At 35.4% G+C, this 25,000-nt stretch overlaps 1 long non-coding RNA gene across 1 annotated transcript in view; it reads right to left on the bottom strand.

Annotated features, from left to right (window-relative positions):
- The window catches only part of LOC149132390 (uncharacterized), a 90,086-nt gene that overhangs the window by 23,011 nt on the left and 42,075 nt on the right, over positions 1-25,000 (bottom strand). The window contains exon 2 of the long non-coding RNA XR_016244709.1: positions 17,884-17,932. This is a non-coding gene — a long non-coding RNA (uncharacterized LOC149132390). The remainder of the gene's footprint in view (positions 1-17,883; positions 17,933-25,000) is intronic.

The following is a 25,000-nucleotide window of genomic DNA, read 5'->3' as shown; positions in this document are numbered from 1 at the left end:
TACATACATTCATATATATGTATATATATATATATATATATATATATATATATATATATATATATATATATATATATACATACATACATGCATGCACACATACATTCATATATATATATATATATATATATATATATATATATACATACATGCATATTTGCATTCATATATATATATATATATATATATGCGTGTGTATATATATATATATATACATTTATACATACACATATAAGTGCATGTGCATTTTTCTATACATATATGTATGTATTTGTGTCTGTATAGACATATATATATACACACACACACCCGTACACTCGCACATATGAATGTATATACATGCATACATACACACGCACACACACGGGAATATGGGATGTTTGATGCTGTTGTATTATGTATGGACGCCCTCTGCGGTAAATGTCCACATAGCTGATCACCTTGTGTTGAAAGCACAAATGTCAGATAAGAAATGGATAATGCAATATCCATATTAAAAACACATTTACATAAAAATATTTACAATAATACGCAAGAGCATTAGTTCCCTTCTATCTAAATTCCCTAATACATATTTTTCACTTTACAATGATCGCTAAATGTATTCATCCGCCAAACACATACATTCATGTATGCATTATTGATATATAGGTAGACAGATGGGCGAACGGGAAGATAGATAAGTAGATTGATATGCTAACATATAGATAGAGGAAGAGAAAGAGATAGATAGATAGATAGATAGATAGATAGATAGATAGATAGATAGATAGATAGATAGATAGATAGATAGATAGATAGATTGATTGATAGATAGATATATAGATAGACCGATAGATAGATAGATAGATAGATAGATAGATAGATAGATAGATAGATTGATAGATAGATAGATAGATAGATAGATAGATAGATAGATAGATAGATAGATAGATAGATAGATAGATAGATGTTGGGAGGATATTTATATGTGTAAGTCTACGTACTTCATATGTATGAACTTATTTTGTGAATATCTATGCGTTGACTATGTGTGTAAATAGGTGTGTATGTGTCTGTGTCTAGATTCAAATATATGTAATAAACTCCTCAACGTATGTAATGGTACAATAACCTACTCGTCCAAAATTTTACTCTTGGATTACGGAACGCATTTGCGAAGTGAGTTGAAAAAAGTTTTATCGCAATTTTTTTTTCTTCACTTAATTCGGGAACTTATGAGTGATCATGAGATGAATTTAGCAACACAGTTCACTTACCCTGTTCCTTGATTACAATATAATTTGCACTCACATAAGACTGTTGATATCACCGTTCTTATTCCGTTGAACGTAAGATACAGAGCACTCCAGCCAAAAGTTCTACAAGCCAGATATACCATCCAAATTATTCCCAAAACACATTTATGAATCTGTCGACCGATTTGTCACTTATAATAATGGTTTGAAACTTTGCCACAGCGTTAGTAATGCCGGAGGACGGGGTATGTCGATTTCATCTACCCAATTTTTTAACTGGTACTTATTTTATCGACCTCGAAAGAATAAAAGCCAAAGTCGACCTCGGCGGGATTTGAACTCAGAACGTAAGGACAGAAGAAATGTCGCTAAGCATTTTGCTGGGCATGCTAACGATTTCTCAATCTCACCGTCTTTATGATATCAACGTTTCCTGGAGCTGTCATTTTATCCGGCTGTCATTTTATCAGTGTTTGAATAAGATGTTTCACGCAACACCCATTGTTATGATAATAAAATTCGTAGAAAGATTGATCGATGTGGAGGCACATGGCCTAGTGGCTGGAGCAGCGGACTCGCGGTCGAGGGATCACGGGTTTGAATCTCAGATAGGGTGGTGTGTGTTCATGAGCGAAACACCTAAGCTCCACGTGGCACCGGCAGAAAGTGATGGCGAAATTCTGCTGACTCTTTCGCCTCAAATTTCTTTTACTCTTTCCTCTGGCATCTAGCAGCTCACCTGCGACGGATCGGCTTCCCGTCCGGGTGGGGAACGTACACGCTAATTAAACCATTAAACCGGCCCTTATGAGCCAGGTATGAGTCGAGAAGGAACAAACAACAACATTAATTTTACAATAAATTTCACTCAGCTGGCAACATTTTGTCTCCTACCTGAAATATTCTGTTTTCAATCATAAACTTGCTTCGAAATAACTTCAATATAAAATCTGCCAAACTGTCTATCGATTTATGAATATATCTTGGTTTCTAAAGTGGCAAACTGGCAGAAACGTTAGCACGCCGGGCGAAATGCTTAGCGTTATTTCGTCTGTCTTTATCTTCTGGGTTCAAATTCCGCTGAGGTCGACTTTGCCTTTCATCCTTTCGGGATCGATAAATTATGTACCAGTTGCGTACAGGGGTCGATATAATCGACTGACCCACTCCTCAAAAATTTCGGGCCTTGTGCCTAGATTAGAAAAGAATCTATCTTGGTTTCTTCATTCTTTATAGCGGGATTTCCAGTGGCAGTATTGGCATATTACCAGGAATCACACTGAAATTCTCGTGCACATGCGTGAATGTGTAGGTCTGTTAACAGAGATGAAGATAATAAGTTCCAGGATAAAATAAATGATGGACTCCATCTAACAGACTATAACCTTCAAACGGATACATCAGTATGACTACAGAGCAAAAACTAAATCGGAAACAAGAAGAGCAATGTGTGAGAGTGTGCGTGTCTGTGTGTGTCTGTGCGTTTTGCGTGCGTGTGTGTGTGTGTGCATGTGTGTGCTTGCGTGTGTGTGCGTGTGTGGGTGTGTAACACAGCCACCTCTCTTACACATCTGGTTATTTAGAGTTCACGTTGTACTTAACGTTACACAAAATCTGTAAACTCTTTAAATATATACAAGAAAACTGCAAAAAAAAAGATACCTCAATGATTGATTCAATTTATCGAATGAAAGCATAAAGAAATCAGAATTCAAAACACGTCAGAATGCAATTAACAAAAATATAGAATTCACAACGGAATACAGCCAAGACCGACTCCCATTTTTAGACATCGTAATAAAGACAAGGAGACAGACAATTACTATAAATTTCTACGGGCTCAAAACAATATCTATCTTTTAAGTCGTACTCTTCGAAACATGCCAGACTAAATGTCCCTCATAACCTGGTCAGAAAGAGTCTGCATAATTGTATCCAATGAAAACATTCGTAACACATATGACATTAAGAAATAAAGGATATACATCTTGACAAGAATTATCGTATATCCTTAATCGATAATGGAATACAACGCACCAAGAAATTCAATATCCAGTAACTAACACGAACGAAACAAAAGAAATATATAAGAACTGAAATTCCTAGCATACATTTCCATCTAGACAACCAAATCAATTAAGAAATACTAATACAGATCAAACTTCTCACACGAAAGACAGGAGCAACTGTGAAAACAAACATAAGGAGGATTCAAGTGTGGTATATGTTTAAATCTATTAGAAGAACCGGAAACCCCTGTTGACGAAGAACATTTTTTCACAATAAAAAATAAGTTCTGTTTTGCATCTGAAAATCTCACCTCTTCAGCTATATGCTTAGAATGTGGAGAGAACTATATCGGGTAAACCAAGATATCCTCAAGACAATGCATAATTTCTGCATTGATTACAGATTAATATACGGGAATAAAGGGGAAAAGAATACAGTGAACATATAGACACATGTGCTTCTAAGAACCAGTCAAATTTTACGATCTTCTCCCTTTGCCAATTCAGCGATTTCACAAAAGCTCATCAGCAAGAGAGCAACTTACGCAACTTAAAAGAACTGTCGCTTAATTTTTTTAGTGCCACGAACCAACAGCCACCACAAGGAAACCAACGACCAGTATTGAGTGAATTTGGGAAGAAAATCATGTGAATTTCCAGAACTGATATTATGAAAGTTAAAATTCATTTACATTTTCCATTCTCTGACAGCCCGACTAGATCGTCTTATAAAAGGACTGAAACCGGGAGCTTATGCTGATAAAAGTTGCAATGTTTTCTCTCGTTTGTCTATATTAAATTTCCAAAAACATTTACAGATTCTTTTAAATGTTTGAATGTAAATATGCTCCTATAAAACAATTTGGAATTTGGTATATATTACTATATGTATCTATGTGTGTATAATACTTATAAACAAATATATTTATACATACCTTTTTAATTTTTATTTGTTTCAGTCATTTGACTGTGGCTATGCTGGAGCACCACCTTTAAGTGTTTTCGCTGAAGAAATGGACCCCAGGACTTATTTTTTTTAAGCCTGGTATTTATTTAATGGGTCTCTTTTGCCCTACCAATAAGTTACAGAGACGTAAACACACAAATACTGGTTGTCAAGCCTTAGCAGGGAGACAAAGACACACACACATAGATACATATACATACATACATACATACATACATACATACATACATACATACATACCTACAGGGCAAAATAACAACATCAGCAACTGCAACACCAACATCAACAGCAGCAAAAATTGTTAGACCAGCTTGAAACATTAAAAGTAGCAGTAGCAGGCGTAGAAGCAGCAGCGGAAAGAGGTAAGACAACAGCAATACGAACTATTGGTAAAAGAACAATAAGCAAACAACCAAAGAAAAAAAAGAATCAAATTTTAACAGTGGACAGCACAATCGATTAATATAACGAAGTGCACCCAAATATAGAATATTAACAGCAACAACAACAATAATAGAGACAATAACAATAACAGTAACGATATGAGGATGACAATAACAAACAGAAAACTTCACAAGAATCTCTGAAGCTAAAAGGTTGGATAGAAAATTAAGGGAAGAAATCAGTAAAATGCGAAACAGAGATTTCCTATTATTTTAATGGCATAACCGACACATGTACGAACGCAAGCGCGCAGGTTCACATACAGACACACAGACATACTTACATACAGACACACACACACACACGCGCATACGCAAATATAGAGATGGAGACAGAGAAAGGGATCACACAAGCAATTACGCGTGCAAATTCACACACACACACACATACACACACATATATATACATACATACATACATACATACACACACACACACATATATATATATATATATATATATATATATATATATATATATATATATATATACATATATATATTTATATATGTGTGTATGCATGTGCACGTACACCTTTTATATATAAGTATGTTTATATGTATATGTATATATATTTATATACACGTATATATATATATATATATATATATATATATATATATATATATATATATATATATATATACATACATATATTCGTACGTACGCCTGTATTTGCATAGATAGATAGATAGATAGATAGATAGATAGATAGATAGATAGATAGATAGATAGATAGACTGCACTCAGATACATGAATACATGCATACATACATACATACATACATACATACATACATATATATATAATATATATAATATATATACACTCACACACACACACACACACACACACACACACAAACACAGATACCCCTGTATCTTTTCCATATGCGCACGCAGACAAATATAAATTCGCGCGCGCACTATTGCCTATTTTGCGCTGCTTTTGTTTTTACAATTTATATTTTAATATGCATCCTTTGAAAGCAAAGCCTCTAACATTAACAATATCTTCAAAGTTAACACAAATGCTTGCTCTTTGGGGTGCCTACTCTTATTTACTCGAACAGTAGATATAGCAGAAAAATACCCTGGTCTGAAAAGCTAGACTTTTCGTGAAGTAATGCACCCTGTTTGTTTTTTAATGTAGTTTACGGTCATTCAGCTTTGTCTGGAAAGCATGAAAAATCACGTGCATAAATCGCTGCAACACTAAATTGTATTATTGACTCCCAAACCTGCGAGAAATACAGTCTACTAACAATAAGTCTAGAAGAACAACATGTCTCGTACGTTCACCACTAAGCTCTTCTACTTCATTTCTGATGTAGCCCCCTAGAATTGAACTTGGCAATGGTGAGAGTGTAATGAATCCAGATTGTCCTCCAATACTCCACATGGTTGTTCACTGCATGTTGGGGTTTATATATGGTCGTCAGCTCAGCGAAGTTCTTGTATGCATGAAAAGATGTCTACGCATAGCACCTCGTTGTCCGTCCGACTACCTGCCCGCCATAGGCCTGCCCGATCGGAGAAGACAACAACAAGAGTAACAATAAAAATTGTTGGCACTCCGTCGCTTAGGACGACGAGTGTTCCAGTTGATCCGATCAACGGAACAGCCTGCGCGTGAAATTAACGTGCAAATGGCTGAGCACTCCACAGATACATGTACCCTTAATGTAGTTGTTAGGGAATATTCAGTGTGACACAGTGTGACAAGGCTGACCCTTTGAATTGCAGGCACAACAGAAACAGGAAGTAAGAGTGAGAGAAAGTTGTGGTGAAGGAGTACAGCAGGGTTCGCCACCATCCCCTGCCGGAGCCTCGTGGAGCTTTAGGTGTTTTCGCTCAATAAACACTCACAATGCCCGGTCTGGGAATCGAAACCGCGATCCTAACCACTGGGCCATTGCGCCTCCACTACAATAACAATAACAACCATTATATACATTACATATGACATTATATATGACATTCATTATATATGACACTGATTTGTGACAATATTTTTGCTGTTAAACTTGCTTTAGTCATTATGTCATATTTCAGCTGCACTTGCTGTACAATCCCATGAAAGAATCTTCTGTGTTGTTGATTGCTTGCATGACAAAGTAACCAAATCTCCCTCAAAAAATATACACCATATCTAAATATAAACGTGATGTGTCTTGGCCGGAACATTTTTGACCACTAGTTAACTCAGTCAGGGTTCACCTAGTGTTAAACAAGAGAAGCAACAACTGCTACTATTACTACTAATGTTGTTACTGATGCCCTGTTACTGCTGCTGCTGCTACTACTACTTTCAACAACTCTAATATACCACAAACAATAACAACACGGAGTGTCCTAGTGTCTACTTGTGTCAGAAATTACAACAAAATTTCTTATAAATCACACAGTCCTAGAGTACCCTATCATTTAAACATGTAACACAATTCTGTCGAATATATTTATAATGCAAACCTATCATGTAAACCACTCTTAAAATTTTATCATCGGGAGAAAATTCAGTACACTAAGGATGATGTGCTATGTGTAGGTAAACAACGTAACGCTTACGTTTTCGTAGAAACCCAGCTCTAAGCCAGTGCTTACAAGAGGCTATTAAACTACATAACAGCAAGGATATACTATCGTAATCTGTGAAGAATGCGTGTTTTGCCAATATACTCCAGCTAAAAACCATCAGCAATAAGGAGCCAAAAATAAGCTTCCATGTGTTTGCTGATCGCGCTAGATATAGTATCAAATCTCCCTCAAATTATTTACTAATATATTCCTGCAAAAGAAAAATTGTATAATATATCAGAGATTTCTAATGCAGAAAGTAGGCAGTAAGGTCATGGTCGGGTTATATTGTCCTTTTCTAGCAGCACGCACTTGAAGTTTTATCATCATCAATGATTCTTTCTGTTATGGACACAACGCTTGATATTTTCTAGGATGATGTCTACACGGTACATCGACCACAGTACATGACCGGTAATTGTTTTAATGACCTCGAAAGGATGAACGGCAAAAAGACTATAGTGACATTTGAACCCTGAACGTAAATGTAGCAGAAATGCCACCAAACTGTTCCTATAGCGTGCTAACAATTCTGCCAACCAGCCGCGTTATCATCATTGTGTAATGGATTCTACAACTGACACTTGGCCATACACATTGTGGAAGGTTATAATCACAATTTTGGAATCGATTATGGGAATAGTATTTTATTTTATTATCCCAAGGTACACTGAAAACAAACGCCGTCTGAAGGCAAAGTTTTAATTCTGGAAGATATTGTCCAACCGGTTTGGAGTGTTTACGTTCGTGTGACCTATCGGTTCAGTGAAAGTGACCGATAAGATAAGTACCAGGCTTTAAAAAATAAGTCCTGGGGTCGATTTGTTCGAGTTAGATCCTTCAAGGCAGTGCTCCAGCATAGCCGCAGTCAAATGACTGAAAGAAGTAAAAGAATAAATGAACTGGAAGGCGACCACAAATTTTGAGGAAGGCATATAAATGATTAAAATCTAGTTTAGTGCTGGCTGGTGCGAATTTATCGATCATATTAAAGAAAATATATCACACAGGTGGGATTTGAAACGAAAACAAAACGACACGGTGCTTAAACGAAGAAGATATAGTTGTGTGACGCTCTACAGATTTTCATAATCTGCTAACAACAAGAATAATAATGACAATAACATTACAAGCGAACAAATCATCATCAAAATCACATTTTAATACAAATCACAAACCACTGCTTGCAATCATTATCAACGTCAAGTCTGAAAATCGTGTACTAGCCCTTCACATCAAAAGACAACTTCACTCTACGCAGATACACACGTAAACATGCAAACAGGGCACAAACATACGTGTGTATGTATGCTATAATATATATATATATATATATATATATATATATATATATATATATACATTGATATACACATATATACATACGTAAGTATATACATAAATGCATGCGCATGTGCACACACATACACTACAGGCATACAAACATACATATATACATAGGTAGGTATATATATATATATATATATATACTCCACTCTGACATTTCGACTCACCATGTCTCATTACTTTTTGTCCAACCAAAATACACTTGTGTCACGCATGCGCCACCTTTGCACAAAGCCATCGCACCACACTCCTCTTGCCATACGCCAGCTCCCCCCTCCCCTCCGCCTGTAACATCACATGACCTATTCATATTACACTAACGAGCGATGGCTTCCACCCCATTTCATCCAGATCCAACTCCGCACGTTAGACATACGCACAACCCCCTACCTACCACCACCTACCACACACAAATACACACACACACATACATGCATACATGCATACATACATACATACATATCATACACACATATATACAAGCACATACACACATACACAGACCTTACAGGAGGAAAAGAGAAACCAAAAAAAGAAGGAAACAAAATGGCGTAGCACCAACCAACCAACGCCGCCCTCGAGTTCACCAATCGAAAAATTGAAGCAACAACAACAACAACATCGACATCAACAACACAAACAACAATGGTTACGACCACGGAGACAAAAACCAACACTAATATTAATAAGAGAATAAAATAATATTAATAATAATGATAATAATGATAATAATAATAATAATAATAATAATAATAATAATAATAATAGTAATAATGATAATAAGTGTTATGAAAAAACAATGATGTTTAAAATTTGTAAGATTTTGTGTGTACGTGTATGTATGTGTGTATATACGTGTGTTTGTACGTGTATGTATGTGTATGTGTGTGTATGTATGTAGGTACGTACGTATGTACGCAGATAGATTTCTAGGTATGTATGCATGCATGTATGTATGTATGTATGTATGTATGTATGCGTGTATGTGTGTGTATGTGTGTATGTATGTGTGTATGTGTGTATGTATGTATGTACGTATGTATGTATGTATGTATGTATGTATGCATGTGTGTGTGTCTCTCTGTGTGTATGTACGCTACGTATGTATGTATGTATGTGTGTATGTATCTCTAAACTATACAACTAAAAGTTCTTTTGATATTTCACAATCTGTCAATCAGTAAATTACATATCACAAGATACTGAAACACCCACCACCATCACCATAATCCCATCCTCTTATGTCCCACCAACTCATACATCTACCAATTTTCACACGTTTCTATGAATTGCACGCACATTATACATCATCCACTCGCGCTCTCCCTACCCTCTCCCTCTCCCTTAACGTATTCGCATATGTACATTTATGTTCTATGTGTGTGTATGTGTGTGTGTCTGTATTTGTGCGCCGGTGTTAAACATAAGAAATTTTAAATATACATAAAAACTAACGCAACAAATATTGAACGTGTAAATGACTCAGTTGGTGTGTAGAGGTTAATATTTTAATAATTTTCTAACTTTGATGTCTGTGACTTCGAAGTTAGTCCAGTTAGAAAACGATGCTTTGAATAAGTCAACACTTATCCATGTATATATCTGTGTGCGCACGCATGTATACATACATACATACATACATACATATATATATATATATATATCGGTGACCACTACATTTATAATTTTTGTTTCTTCTTCTTTCTCTCCTTGTTTCTTTCTGTGTTCCTTTCAGTTGAAGAGCGTAGGTTCGAAACGTCAGAGACTTTCTCTATTCCCGGGCGTTATACTAATACCTCCATTTGTCATTTACACCACCTGTCTTCGTCTGTTGATTTTTCGTAAATTCTCCCATATATATATATATATATATATATATATATATATATATATATATATATATATATATATATATATATAAACATATATATGATCGTGTATAGAGGAATATATTATTTTGTTTAAAAGAGTTCCAACACTGTCTGTTTTTTATGTTTTATTTATATTCCTGCAAAACCAATGTGGGATATGGAATATGGAATATACAATATATAATATAATATTCAATATATAATATAAAATAAAAATGGATGGTACAATGAAATAAAGTATTGAATGTCTTATTGAATATATGGAATATGTCTTATTGAATAGATGAAATATTGAGTGTTCAATATAAAGGATTAAATATATAAAGGCGAATACGTATTTTCTATACCTTGTGGTATTTCATCATGGCCGGTATGACAGACTTTAACAGACTGTCTGTATATATGTATATATATATACGTTTGTATGTATTTATATGTATGTATTTACGCATGTATATGTATATATACATGTGTGTATATATATACCTGTTTGAACGGTGTGGAACGCTTCAGTTGACGGAGTGAGATGAACTGTTTTGCTCAAGAACAAAATGCACCGACCTGTGTGAGAATTGAAATCATGATCGCTAGATCTTTGTATGCATATGTAGCGATTCGACAGAAGTGTTAATATTGATGTATATATACGTACATACATATATATATGTATGCATGTATGTATGTATGTATAGCATATATATATATGTATGTATAGCGATTCGACAGAAGTGTTAATATTGATGTATATATACATATATATATATATATATATATATATATATATATATATATATATATATATATATATATATATATATATATATATATATATAAATATATAGAGAATTAGCCGCACGTACATACATACGTATACGCATTCATACAATTTGATATAGTACGTATATTAAAACATACACATATATGCATTTATATATTTCACATACACAGACACACACACACATATACATATACATTTTTTGTTTTTTTTTCCGTTGTTGTCTACATAAATTTAGTTCAAATCAACATAGTATGGGAGAGTAAGTGTCAGAAATGCAAATAAAACATATTACAATAAAACTAAAGAAGATCCGATAAAAAAAAAAAATGAAATGAGATGAAAAAAAAAAACGACCAAGAAAACATGAAAACAAGAATACATACGAATAAGAAAAACGATGCCAACATAAAGAATTTCGTTCCTTCACCAAAGTACAGTATATGACGTCTAAAACCAATGCAGTAACAACAAAAACATCAGCATTGTAGAGAGCTTAAGAAACAAGTGGAGATAATAAGTAATTTATCGTTTTTCAGCCATTTGTATTTTATCTGTTTTGCTGTTTTTGTTGTTTTGCTGTTGTTTTTGTGTGTTATTTTTAATGTTATGTTTTTCTTTTGTTATTATGATGATTGCTATTCACTACATTTACTATATTTTGGTACTTATGGTGAAACATTTATAATGTAGGTGATTATTAACACTCAAGAGTGCCGAGCCCCACACGTATCCATAGCCCTACATACATATATGCATACAAATATGTAGATATGTAGATAGACAGATATACATGTATGTATATATGTATATATGCATATATATATACATAAATATATATATATGCATATATATATACATATATATATATATATATATATATATATATATATATATATATATATATATATATATATATATATATACATATATATATATCATTTTATCGATATCTTTTATCGAATCGCTATGATACATTACACTTTGGTGCAGCAGCGGGTTACATTAGTAAGCGTAAATATGGCCACGAGCAAGAAGATACATAGACATAAAACAAATATGAAAATAGCTTAAATTTATTAAATTTGCTCACGCCTGTATATGTGTGTATATATAGGTGTATGTGTGCGTGTGTGTGTATACAGAGAGAGAGAGAGAGAGAGAGAGAGAGAGAGAGATAGGGAGAGAGAGATAGAGAGAGAGAGAAAGGGAGAGACGAAGGTAGAGAGAGACGGAGAGAGAGAAAGTGACGGAGAGAGACAGAGAAAAATGTGTTCACATACCTATTCTTATACCTTACTACGCAAACACAAGCACACGCATATATCTGAATATCGAAAATTAGAAACCGCCAGTTGCGACCCCTTTTCGTATGTGCAGCGAATCATCAGTTGTAAAAGTGGCACCTGAAACCGAAAGCAGGTTAAAAGACTATCCGGTGACGGCAACAACAAACAAAAAACATACCAGAGATTTTTTTGTTTTTTTTGCTATTTTAGCCACATTACTTATTAGATGTAAACGTCTGTATTTCTTTTAACCAATCAAATCACAATGCATACAGCGAGATACCATATCAACGAATCGTAACTATTGTTTGTATTTGCTCCGGTAACAGTCGTTTGAGATCTGGTAAAAATAGACCCAAATCTCACTTACCTCATGGAAAAAATGATCTTTGTTGCATCTTATTGTAATATTGGTCTCTCTTCATCTCAGCTATGGTTAATGAGACAGAATCTGCCTAGATCAAGCAGTCATCAAGAGTCAACGAATGAGACTGCAAAGTGTCTGCCCGGTCTGAGTGAAGCAGCAGGACATTTTTTCGGTCGTATGTTCACTTAAAATTATTTATTTTCTGTAGAGACTTCTTTCCGGTTATGCAGAGCAGGAAGGAGCTGCCCGTATTTTAAAGAAATTGATATAAAAGTAACACTGATACAGCTGCGCACCGCAACAATATTTGTTTGCTAAATAAGACGAAAAAAATGTATCTTTCTTTTTCACTATAGTTTTTGTTATTGTTGCTGTTGTTGTTGTTGTTGTTGTTGGTGGTGGTGGTGGTGGTGGTGGTGGTGGTAGTGTGGTGGTATAAATAAACCATATCTTATTTGAATGAAACATTTTTATGCATAAAAATGTGTATGGTGTATATATGTGTGCATATATGTGCGTAGGTGCTTATGTGCATGTATATGCGTATATACGTTACAGAAATTAGTGACCATATACAAAAACCAATGTCACTAACAGATACGCTATCTTTAAGATATCATGTTACATTCGCACGCCATAGTGATGAGCAACATCGATCAGTACATGGTCATACCTAATTTGATATGGCGAAGGTGATGCTGGGTAAACAGGAATAAAGGAGAGAGTGATGACGATGGAAAAATCAAGAACACAGAGAGAGAGGGAGAGAGAGAGAGAGAGAGAGAAAGAGTGGGTATAGGATGAGGAAGAAAGTGACTCCTGGTTTCGTAATTACTCAAATACATATTTGATGCTTAGAAAGGTTAACTAGTATGAAAGAAAGGAGCGCAAACAGTGAAGTTGACGGGCTTAATGAACAATAAATGATTTATTGCCTCGATGGTCTTCCTTATAAAAAATGAATGAGTCTAGGACAATGAGATATTTTGGTTAAAGAATTTTTCAAAGATTTCTAGATGCGTAAAGAGAAATAATTTGGAAATCGAGACCATTTATATTTCGTAGTTTACCTTTTATTTTGTTTTTGAATTTTTTTATTGTTTGTTTGCCTGTATTTTTCTTCTTTTTTTTTTTCTTTTTGTCGGATTGTCATAATTTTCGCAAGTTCTCACAAAGTCTTCTGTTGTTCAGCCGTCGGTTTCAGGTTTCTGTGTTTATGCTTAATTCCATTTAGAAATCTAAATAACCCACCGACCCACCGATCGTTTTTACTATATTTTGGGCCTTTGTTTATATCAGTCAAGGAGATGCGGCCATGTCGGAGCACCAACATGAATATTTCAGTCAATCAAATCGACTACAGTACATTTTTTGAGCCTTGTACTGACTCTAAAATTTCCTTCTGCCGGTACTGTAGCAAAATGATGGTCGAAAACAAACCAACATCGGCTGTCATGCAGTGAGAGTCATACTTATCAACTCTTATACACATGTATGCATATACTTAAAGCACACATACATTTTCAATGCGCTTTCGTACATTTTCTATATTACCAAATCCACTCAAAATGCACCGGTCGGCCCAGGGTTACACTTGTCCAAATTGGCATTCTTCGAGACTGAACGCCAAACCATGTTAATTCCTTAACGAGACGACCATATCTGCACCTATTTGTTTTTCATTCTGTCTCCTTAAGTACAATGAATTTCAGTTCTATATTTAAGAGATGAAGAATTATGTACATTATTTACATTATTTACATTTGACGGATATTTGTCCTCATCTTGATGAAGGCTGGAGGGTATACCAGCCGAAACGTTGTGTTAACAACAAACATGATGTAAATAATGTAAATAATGTAAGTAATGTACACTGAATTTGTTGTCGATTTGCTGTTCCTGTTCTTGCTGTTGTTGTCTTACTCCAGACCATTACCGATCAAGCAGATCCTTAAAAGCAGACGCAGACGGAGACGCAGGCCAGGCTGATGTCAATACTAGTTCTGATCTTGTCGATTAAAACCCTTGGTCGTTGTGCCCCAATAAAGCAGTACGAAATAAAACAGCAAAAAGCCTATACATGGGCGCAGGAATGGCTGTGCGGTAAGTAGCTTGCTTACCAGCCACATGGTCCCGTGTTCAGTCCCACTGCGTGGCGCCTTGGGCAAGTGTCTTCTACTATAGTCTCGGGCCGAACAAGGCCTTGTGAGTGAATTTGGTAGACGGAAACTGAAAGAAGCCCGTCGTATATATATATGTATGTATATATATATATGTGTGTGTGTGTGCATGTGTGTGTGTGTGTGCGTGTGTGTGTGTGTGTGTGTGTGTTTGCGTGTCTGTGTTTGTCCCCCAGTATCGCTCGACAACCGATGCTGGTGTGTTTACGTCCCCGCAACTTAGCGGTTCGGCAAAAGAGACCGATAGAATAAGTACTAGGCTTACAAAGAATAAGTCCTGGGGTCGATGTGCTCGACTAAAGGCGGTGCTTCAGCATGGCCGCAGTCAAAGGACTGAAGCAAGTAAAAAAAAAAAAGAGATATAAACAATGATATATTTTGTTTTCACATTATTTCCGAGGTATATTGGTTAACTTAGACAGATATCCTGTCTTGCTTCGATGTATTCACGATAATTATTCTCGGGATTTAGGAACCAACGAAGGAGCCACTACACAGTCGCTCAAATTTGCTAAAAGTAGCAGCTAAATATATCTCCAATTAATCCTGCCGTTTTAGTATGAGTAATGGACATTATGTAGCTTAATACTACATAATATAGTATACTTATATATTTATAATGTAGTATACTTATAATGTTACTTATATTCGAGGAAAATGTAGGGGTGGTCATGAATGAACTGTTTTTGATTATGACTTTGTTCTATTTGGTCTAAACAAGAGCTTGAGCGTCAGTAGGAAAATGGTGCGAGAGAAACGCAACGCTCAAAGACTTTTGACGTTATTTCTGATTAATCAAGACGCCTCTGGAGATGAACATCCTAGCAGGGATAAAAAAAAACATTTGACTGAAATATTAAGGAACTACTCTTCTTCATAAAACACTGATATATTTTTTCTCTTTACTTCTGTTTGTTTCATGCAAAATCAAACTTCTTAATACCGGATGTTATCGATGTAATAAAGTTTTAGGTAGAGGGTCCTGTACACAAGGAACAAAAACAGTCTTCGGTCTCCAGTATTCGTTTATATACCAGCAAAACATGTGCGTGCGAAACGTTTTTAGCGAGTCGACGAGTGAGACTTCAAATCAGTTGCTTCATTTGATAGAAACTGCTTCAAAATCGTATTTAAGTGATACGTATTACAAACTAAGAATTCATCGCACAGTGTAATCCCTGGTGTACATACAGAAGAGATGGTCGTGGTTGTATTAATAATAAGTTTGTGATGAATAGATTTGTGTGATTAAGGATGAGCCAGGATACAACATCATAGATAGAATCAGAAACAGACTCGTAACGGCCGCTCGCAAGTAAGAAATAGCAACAGAATTCCCCATCAATTGCAAGCATTAATGCCTTGAGAATGAAGGACACATTGAAAACGTCGCAGATTGAATACATTGGACTTTGGTGAATATCTTTCGTTTAAAAATAACAAGTGGAATCAGAATGATTGAGAGATAATGAGGAAAGAGACGAGTGAATGCCAAAAAAAAAGACGTGAGAGACAAGGAAAATAACTGTACTATGGTAACCGAGGAAGAAGGGTAAGCTTGTAATTTGAGACAATAGATACCACGATGGTATCTTTGTATTATGCTTAAATGTATGGTGGAGTAAATGAACGAATGAACGAATTAGTAAATGAAAAACGATCAAGAATCATAAAGGGAAAATACCGAGAAAGCAAAAGAGAGAGAGAGAAAGAAAAAGATAACGAGAAAGAGAGAGGGAAACCAAACATCGCATTCTTTTTTTTACTAACCCGTAATTACTAGGTTTGTTCCTTCTATTACAGATAATTCAGAGAGATAATTTATGTGTGCGAGCGTGCGCGTATGTGTGCGAGCGTGCGCGAATGTGTGCATCTCTGCTTATGTGTGTGTATATATATACATATATATATATATATATATATATATATATATATATATATATATATATACATATATATATATACATGTACATATATTCGTTATATATGTATATCTTCATCCATATATGTGCGCTTACGTATGTATATTACGTACCTAAGTATGCATGTATATACGTTGATATGATATATGGTATGTATATAGGTATGTATCTATCTACCAATTTTATTGTATATCATTATATGCATATCTATACATATGCATATATAGTTATATGTATGTATATGTTCATGGAAAGAGAGAAAGGCAGAGATGGGGAAGAGATAGAAGGAGAAACAGAGAGAGCAATAAGGCATGCATCCATCATTGTACTGGCAAAAAGAATGAATATACAATATACACACACAAAACAAATTAGGTAACAGAAAATAGCAGGAATTTAGTCACGATATTGCCATCTTTTTGGAAATCTAAACCTTCGATGCAAAAGAAAAATTGCAAAGATCACACGAGGGAAAAAAAATTAACTCAGAAATAATGATACATATATATATATATATATATATATATATATATACATACACACACACACACATACACACATATATATATATATATATATATATGCGTTTGGAAACGTGTATGTTTGTGTGTAGATAGATATATATATATAGATATAGAATAGATATATCGAATGATATTTACATATTTGCAGCAATGTATATGTGTGAGTTTCTATGTCTCTTTAGATATTCGCATACACAAACCCTCAAGAATAAACACACACGAATTACACTCAAGCATGCAGATTCGCGAACTTGCTTATATTCGTAGGAAAGAGTGCTATGCAGTTTAGGTGTTCATCATGCTTCCATAAAATGTATTCCCAGACTGTTCTATTCGTAGATACAATAATTGTATATTTGGAATTTTGAAATACCTTTAAGTTTCTTTGATTTCATTGGATAATGTTTTCGAGGCGTCTGTTCCTGGAAAGAAATGCAAGTCTCGAGAGTCAGAAATTTCTAGTATCCGCTGGGAAGACGATTCTGTGCGCAATCCGACATGTGAGCATTAGGCGAAAAATTGTGTGATCATTAACCTCTTCAATCGTTAATCTGTTTAAAAATTAATCTCTTTAATCGGTTAAGGATAACATTTTGAGGTGAGGAGAGGGAGATAGCCGATTAGCTTGACTCTAGTGCACCACTGGTACTTATTTCATCGACCAGGAAAGGATAAAAGTCAAGAGTCAACTTCAGAGAACTGAGAAAGTAAAGGCGGACGAAATACTGCTAAGCATTTTGTCCGGCGTGCTAATGATTCTTCCAGAAACTTGAATATAGGGGAGCTGCTATAGAAATTCAGATACGAGAAAATAGACCATGTAGGTTCATAGACAAATTGAATTAAAACTCTTGGTCATTCAGAAGCCAATTAAAAGTTAGTTTTTATAATAGTTCAGTAGGGTTATACATCCAGAAGCAAGACATCTCCAATATATACACACATACACAAACATATATGTGTGTGTGTGTGTGTGTGTGTGTGTGTGTGTGTGTGTGTGTGTGTGTGTGTGTGAGAGAGTGTGTGCTGTGTTAAATATTAATGAAACGTGTATGTGTGTGTGCATCTGCCCGTGCTGGTCTTAGTGTGTTTTTGGTTTTCGTGTATAAACCCACGCAATAACAAACTTTCTTCAGCTTAATTGTCGCACGTCTCTTGGCAACCCCTCACACAAGTGATATACATACACATACACATATGCCTACTTTCGTATATGCATACATTCGTTCAAAAGTGCGTAGGTACGTACGTATATTAGAGACACAAGCAAGGAAGGTGTCGCCAAAAGAAACGTGCAACAATTAAGTCCAAGGTGACTGGGCGATGAAAAAAAATTATCTAACGTATAAGACACAACTTAAGGCCCGTCACGAGATTTGTTCCCAACACTAACACACACATACACATTCACACCCACACACACACGCACGCACACACATACACACATACGTGCACGCATACACTTAAACACAAGCACACACATAGACTTATACACACACCGCACATCTACCATTTTACTAATGTCCAATATATTAATGAAGACGTATGACTCTATCACGTGTGTCTAACTAATATCCGTTGATTTTCTTCTATAATTTCTAAATTTCCAGAATATTTTTCTCACCAATTCTCTCCATTTGCTAAATACAATAGATAAATGTAACAATTCTTGGTTTCGTGTTTTGTGCAGACAATATTTGTGGCGTTCGTTATTTCTTTTATATATTGTTTTCTATTCTTCGAGGTTTTCTTGTTTTATTTTTATTTTTGTGAGTTTTTTTTTTTTTACACTTTTTTCGGTCTTCTGATACATTTATTCATGTGGAGTTAGGAACCGTTTTTCGTGATCTATCACCTATTTTTTCCCAGAGTTTCAACGCTTCTTAGTCTGTCCGTCCTTATCATTCACTCTGTTTTGTTAATCTTTTCCTCACAATATCTATGTACGAGTCTATTTATGTATGTCTATATATCTACTAATCGATATATCCATACACACATATATGTACGTCTGCATGTATGAATGTATGTATGTATGTTTTTTTTTTTCCTTCAAGTTTAATTTAAGTTCTTCTTGGGAAAGTTCAAGCCGGTTGATAACAAAACAATGAAACGTTTCGAGTTAACAGCGTTCTCGGTATTTCTAAATATGTGGTTGAGTTGGTGTGTTGGTTGAAGTGCCGATGCATACACCCAAGTGTACCCCTGAATTAAATCTGGGGTATAATCAGGACGCACATTGTATGATGAGGTGAAACCTACAAAATATGGGCAAAAGCCATGTGACGGGATACCACACAATTTCTAGCTAACCAATTTCAGACTCTGGGGTTAGATCCGCTCGAGGACATGTGTCTTCTACTATAGCCTCGGGCCGACCAAAGCCTTCTGAGTGGATTTGGTAGACGGGAGCTGAAAGAAGCCCGTCGTATATATATATATATGTGTGTGTGTGTGTGTGTGTGTGTGTGTGTGTGTGTGCGTGTGTGTGTGTGTGAGTGTCCCCCCCCCCCAACAATCGGTTGACAACCGATGTAGGTGTGTTTACGTCACCATACCTTAGCGCTTCGGCAAAGTATCCGATAGAATAAGTACTAGGCTTACAAAGAAGAAGTCCTGGGGTCGATTTGCTCGACTAAAAGGTGGTGCTCCAGCATGACCACATTCAAATGACTGAAACAAATAAAAGAATATAATTACAGACACACACAGGTATTCATACATACACGCAAACACATACAAGCATACATGCATACTTACATATATACATATATACATACGCACGTACATTTATCCATACGTACTTACATATATACATACATGCATGCATACACACAGACATACGTACATATGCACATACATACGTAGTACATTCATACATTCATACCAACGTACACACGTACATACATACGTAAGCACATACATACATACATACATATATGAATACATACATATATAAATACATACATGAATACATACACACGAAGGACTTTCGTACAGTTTCCGCCTCCCAAATTTAGAAGGCGTTGCTTGGTCCGCGTCTACTTTACAAGGCACTTGCCCAATGTGCCACGCAGTGGGACTGAACCCGGAACTACGCAGTTACCAAATTACCAAATGAGCTTCTTAAGCACAGAGCCATGGCTGCGAATGCTAAATGATTTTTTTGTATTACTATCTCCAACACACCTAATCATTACTACTACCACTACTACTACTACTACTACTACTACTACTACTACTACTACTACCACTACCACTACTACTACTACTACTACTACTACTACTACTACTACTGCCACTACTACTAGCACTACTACTACTATTATTACTGCTGCTGCTACTACTACTGCTACTACTACTGCGTTATCATTAATATTACTACCACCACCAAGCCCTATTCATTAATGTACTGCTATCATCAACACCGCTACGTAATCATTAATACTAATACAACCCCTCCTACGTTAACATTACTACTACTACTACTACTACTACTACTACTACTACTACTACTACTACTACTACCAGCCCTAATATTATCTTCAACTTTCACTTTCACTTTCAGAAGGTTTTTTTTTATTTCTTTATTTCTTTCTTTTATTTATTTCATTTTCGGTGTGACCCTTTGTTTGTTTTTGTTCACAGCATTGTCTCTGTGACAACATTGTCTGCTTGCCACACAACAACAGAACGATGACAATATGGCGGTAACATCGATAGTTAAGAGAAAGAGAAGGGGGGAGTGGAGGAAGGGTGGGGAATGTGCGATGGGATGGTAGTGAAGGGGTGGAGAGCCAAGTGGGTTGTTAATATTTAAAAAAAGTGTAGGGAAGAGATGAAGAGAGAGAAAGAAAAGGGGCATGAGATGAGTGTTGTGAGGGAGAGAGTGTTTTTACATAAAAATTAGAAGGAAAATAGAGAGAGCTGTGTGATGGGTAGCGCGAGGTGTAAAAATGGCGGGGTGAGAAGACCAGTGCGTTATTGATAGAAAGAGTAGCGAAGACAAAGACGAAATAAAATAGTGAGAGAGAGAGAGAGAGAGAGAGAGACGGTAATTAGTGTATCTGCTAGGATGTTAGGTGTACAGTAGGTGTGTGTGTGTGTATGTGTGTGTGTGTGTGTGCGTGCGTGACAGTGTGTGCGTGTGTAAATATGTATGTATTTTATTGATATATAGATAAATATACACGCAGACACTCACACACATATATATATATATGTGTGTGTGTGTGTGTGTGTGTATATATATATATATATATACATATATATAGATATAGATATTCACATATATATGTGCATATATATATATATATATATATATATATATATATATATATATATATATATATATATATATATATATAATTAGGGAGACAGAGATATAGACGAGGGTGGGAGACGAAGCGATCTTGGATGGTGTTAAGTGTAGATATGAAGGATGGAAGAATAACTGGGCTTTTAATAAAAAAAAAATATGTAGAAGACAAAGGAGAGAGGAAGAGAGAGGGTGAGGGGAGAGAGAGAGAGAGAGTGATAAACAATGAGAAAGTTAAACAATGAGGGAGATATGCGAGTCTACGGTATAAAAACAGTTAATGAAAGATGGAAGAAAATTGCTGAGTAAGTGTGGTAAAACAACACAGTGTGTGTACGTGTGTGTATGTGTGTGAGCGAGAGAGACAGAGAGAGGGGGGGGGGAAATAGACAGGCAGGCAAGTAGACATATAGTTACACAGACTGCAGATGTGTGGACTCTGGTGAGTGTGAACCATGGCATGTAATATTTGGAATAAAGACATAAATGAAGGAGAACTATATAAAGGGCAGTGTGACAATACCCCAAGGGTATTAGTGAACGATATATATATATATATATATATATATATATATATACACGGAGAGCGAGAGAGAGCTGAGTGTAGTTGATGTTGTTTAAACCCTGGTCATGGTGAATGAGCAGCGCTTTAGTTAAAGGGATTATAGCCGAGACCGTCATGCCTGTTTTTTGGGGGGTTTTTTCCGCATGCAGTGTATCCAGAACTATCTAATGCATATGGCGCTGAAGTGAGATTTGAGGAAGATTAGGTGCCTATCTGAAGCAGATTGGGTGACCACCTAGTGGCTCGTTAATTAGCTCGTGTTGAGTATAGTCTATATGACATGGACACAGAGAAGAGAATGAGGAATAAAAATATAAGGTGAGTGAAGCAATAGGACATTGAGTGTGAGAGCGAAGGAAGCGGGAGGAGGGGAGTAAATGTGGCTGTAGTATCGAAAGAGATGCATAGAAAAGGAGAGAAAATATAGCGGGGAGAGGGGGAAGTATATTTGTATGACAAAGTGAGATAGAGACAAACACAGGCAGTCACAGAAAGAGAGATTGAGTGAGTGAGTGAGTGAGTGAGTGAGCGAGTGAGAGGCAAAGTGAGATGAGAGAGATAGGGTGATGGCTGGGAGAAGGGAAATCAGGAATAGTGGAGCGTGGCTATTTGACATGGTAACACAGGGTAACGGGGGAAAAAAGATAAGAAAAGTATGGAGAAAATCACACACATACATACATACACACAACACACGACACACACATACACATAGAGACACATATATATGTATGTATATCTATACATATATATGTATGTATACACACATACACACACTCACATAGATACGTATATGGATATATGGATATGTATGTATGGGTAGTTGGAAGCATAGAGAAAGAATGAGCGGGGAGCGAATGGAATGTATGAGACGGAAGAATTGGGAGCAGGGTGGCGGAAGAGATGGCAAAAATAGGGTGGAAGACATCGCCAATAAAACAATATACGTTGATGAGGAAAATGGCCAACTCTTGGAGACAAAGAAACTGCGTAATGGGTTTTTGGAGGCGTTGGTAATCGTGGTAATGGCGAGGGTGTGATTGTATTGGTGTTGTTTATGTTGTTATTGTAGTAGTTGGTTGTTGTTGCTGTTGTTGTTGTTGTAGGTGTTGTTATTGTTGTTGTTGCTGTTGTTCTTTAGCGCCATGTCACAGCTGGTCATGTGGACCCATTATCAAAGGGATTTACGTTTTGTTATGACCGTTCCGTCCCTTCAGACGACGATTTCTCAACCTTCTTCGACGATGTACTTTTCATTCAGTTCAGTCGTTCAATCAATTCCTGTAAAAAGTAATGTCTTAAGTGGTTGAGTATACCTACCGTAGACACGTGTACTCTTAAAGTAATTCTGCAGTAGAATTACTGTGACGCAGTAAATAATGAAAAATCTTTTCTATATGTCGTCCATTTATTTTATTTTATAAGACGGTGAGCCTATTATATATATATACATATATATATATATATATATATATATATATATATACGTTATATATATATTCACTAACATGCAAACATATATATATATATATATATATATATATATATATATCTTCTAATTGTTTTTTTTTTACATATTTCAGTCATTTAAGTGCGGTCATGCTGGAGCACCGCTTGAGGGGTTTTTATTCGAACAAATCGACCCTATGGAATTGTTTTTAAGCCTAGTACTTATACTATCGATCTCTTTTGCAGAACGGCTAAGTTACGCGGAATTAAACATGCTAACACCGGTCGTCAAGCGGTGGTGGTGGACAAACACAAACACACATACATACCTATATACATATACACACACACACACACTCACACACACACACACACACACACATATACATATATATATATATATATATATATATATACACGTACATATATATATGCATATACGCACATACATATATATACATACGCACATACAGACCCACACACTCACACTCACACACACACTCACACACACACACACACACACACACACACACAAACATATATATATATATATATATATATATATATATATATATATATAATTACAAATATGCATGAACGGTGTTAATTTTTAACCCAAATTTAGTTTTCTGGTGTTATATTTATTCCTGAAGATGTGTAAAGAAAGTTTGATTTATTAAGTCTCTCAATGAATTCTTTATACTGAAATATATATTGAAGAAGATAAATATGTTCATTTGAATATATACGTTTTTGCGTCGTAACTCCTTTATTATTATTATTACTGATATATATATATATATATATATATCGGCCATTATTATGATCGGCCATTATTATGATTGACCGTTGACTGAACACTATTCAATTTTTTTTCTCCGTGTTTTTCTCCTTGTCTCCGTATTCTTTCTGTTGAAGAGCGTAGCTCGAAACGTCAAAGACTTTCCGTATTCCCGAGCGTCATACTAATATATACTTTTGTTATTTACACCACCTGTCCTCGTCTGTTGTTATTTTTTGTATATTCTCCCATATATATATATATATATATATATATATATATATATATATATATATATATATACATATATATATATATATATATATATATATATACATATATATAGTATGTATATATACACACACGTTCACATGCTC

The sequence above is a fragment of the Octopus bimaculoides genome, chromosome 16 (genome assembly GCF_046866305.1).
Source record: "Octopus bimaculoides isolate indiv1 chromosome 16, ASM4686630v1, whole genome shotgun sequence".
Taxonomy (NCBI): domain Eukaryota; kingdom Metazoa; phylum Mollusca; class Cephalopoda; order Octopoda; family Octopodidae; genus Octopus; species Octopus bimaculoides.
The sequence above is the reverse complement of the archived record's forward strand: the minus strand, read 5'-3'. Positions and strand labels throughout refer to the sequence as shown.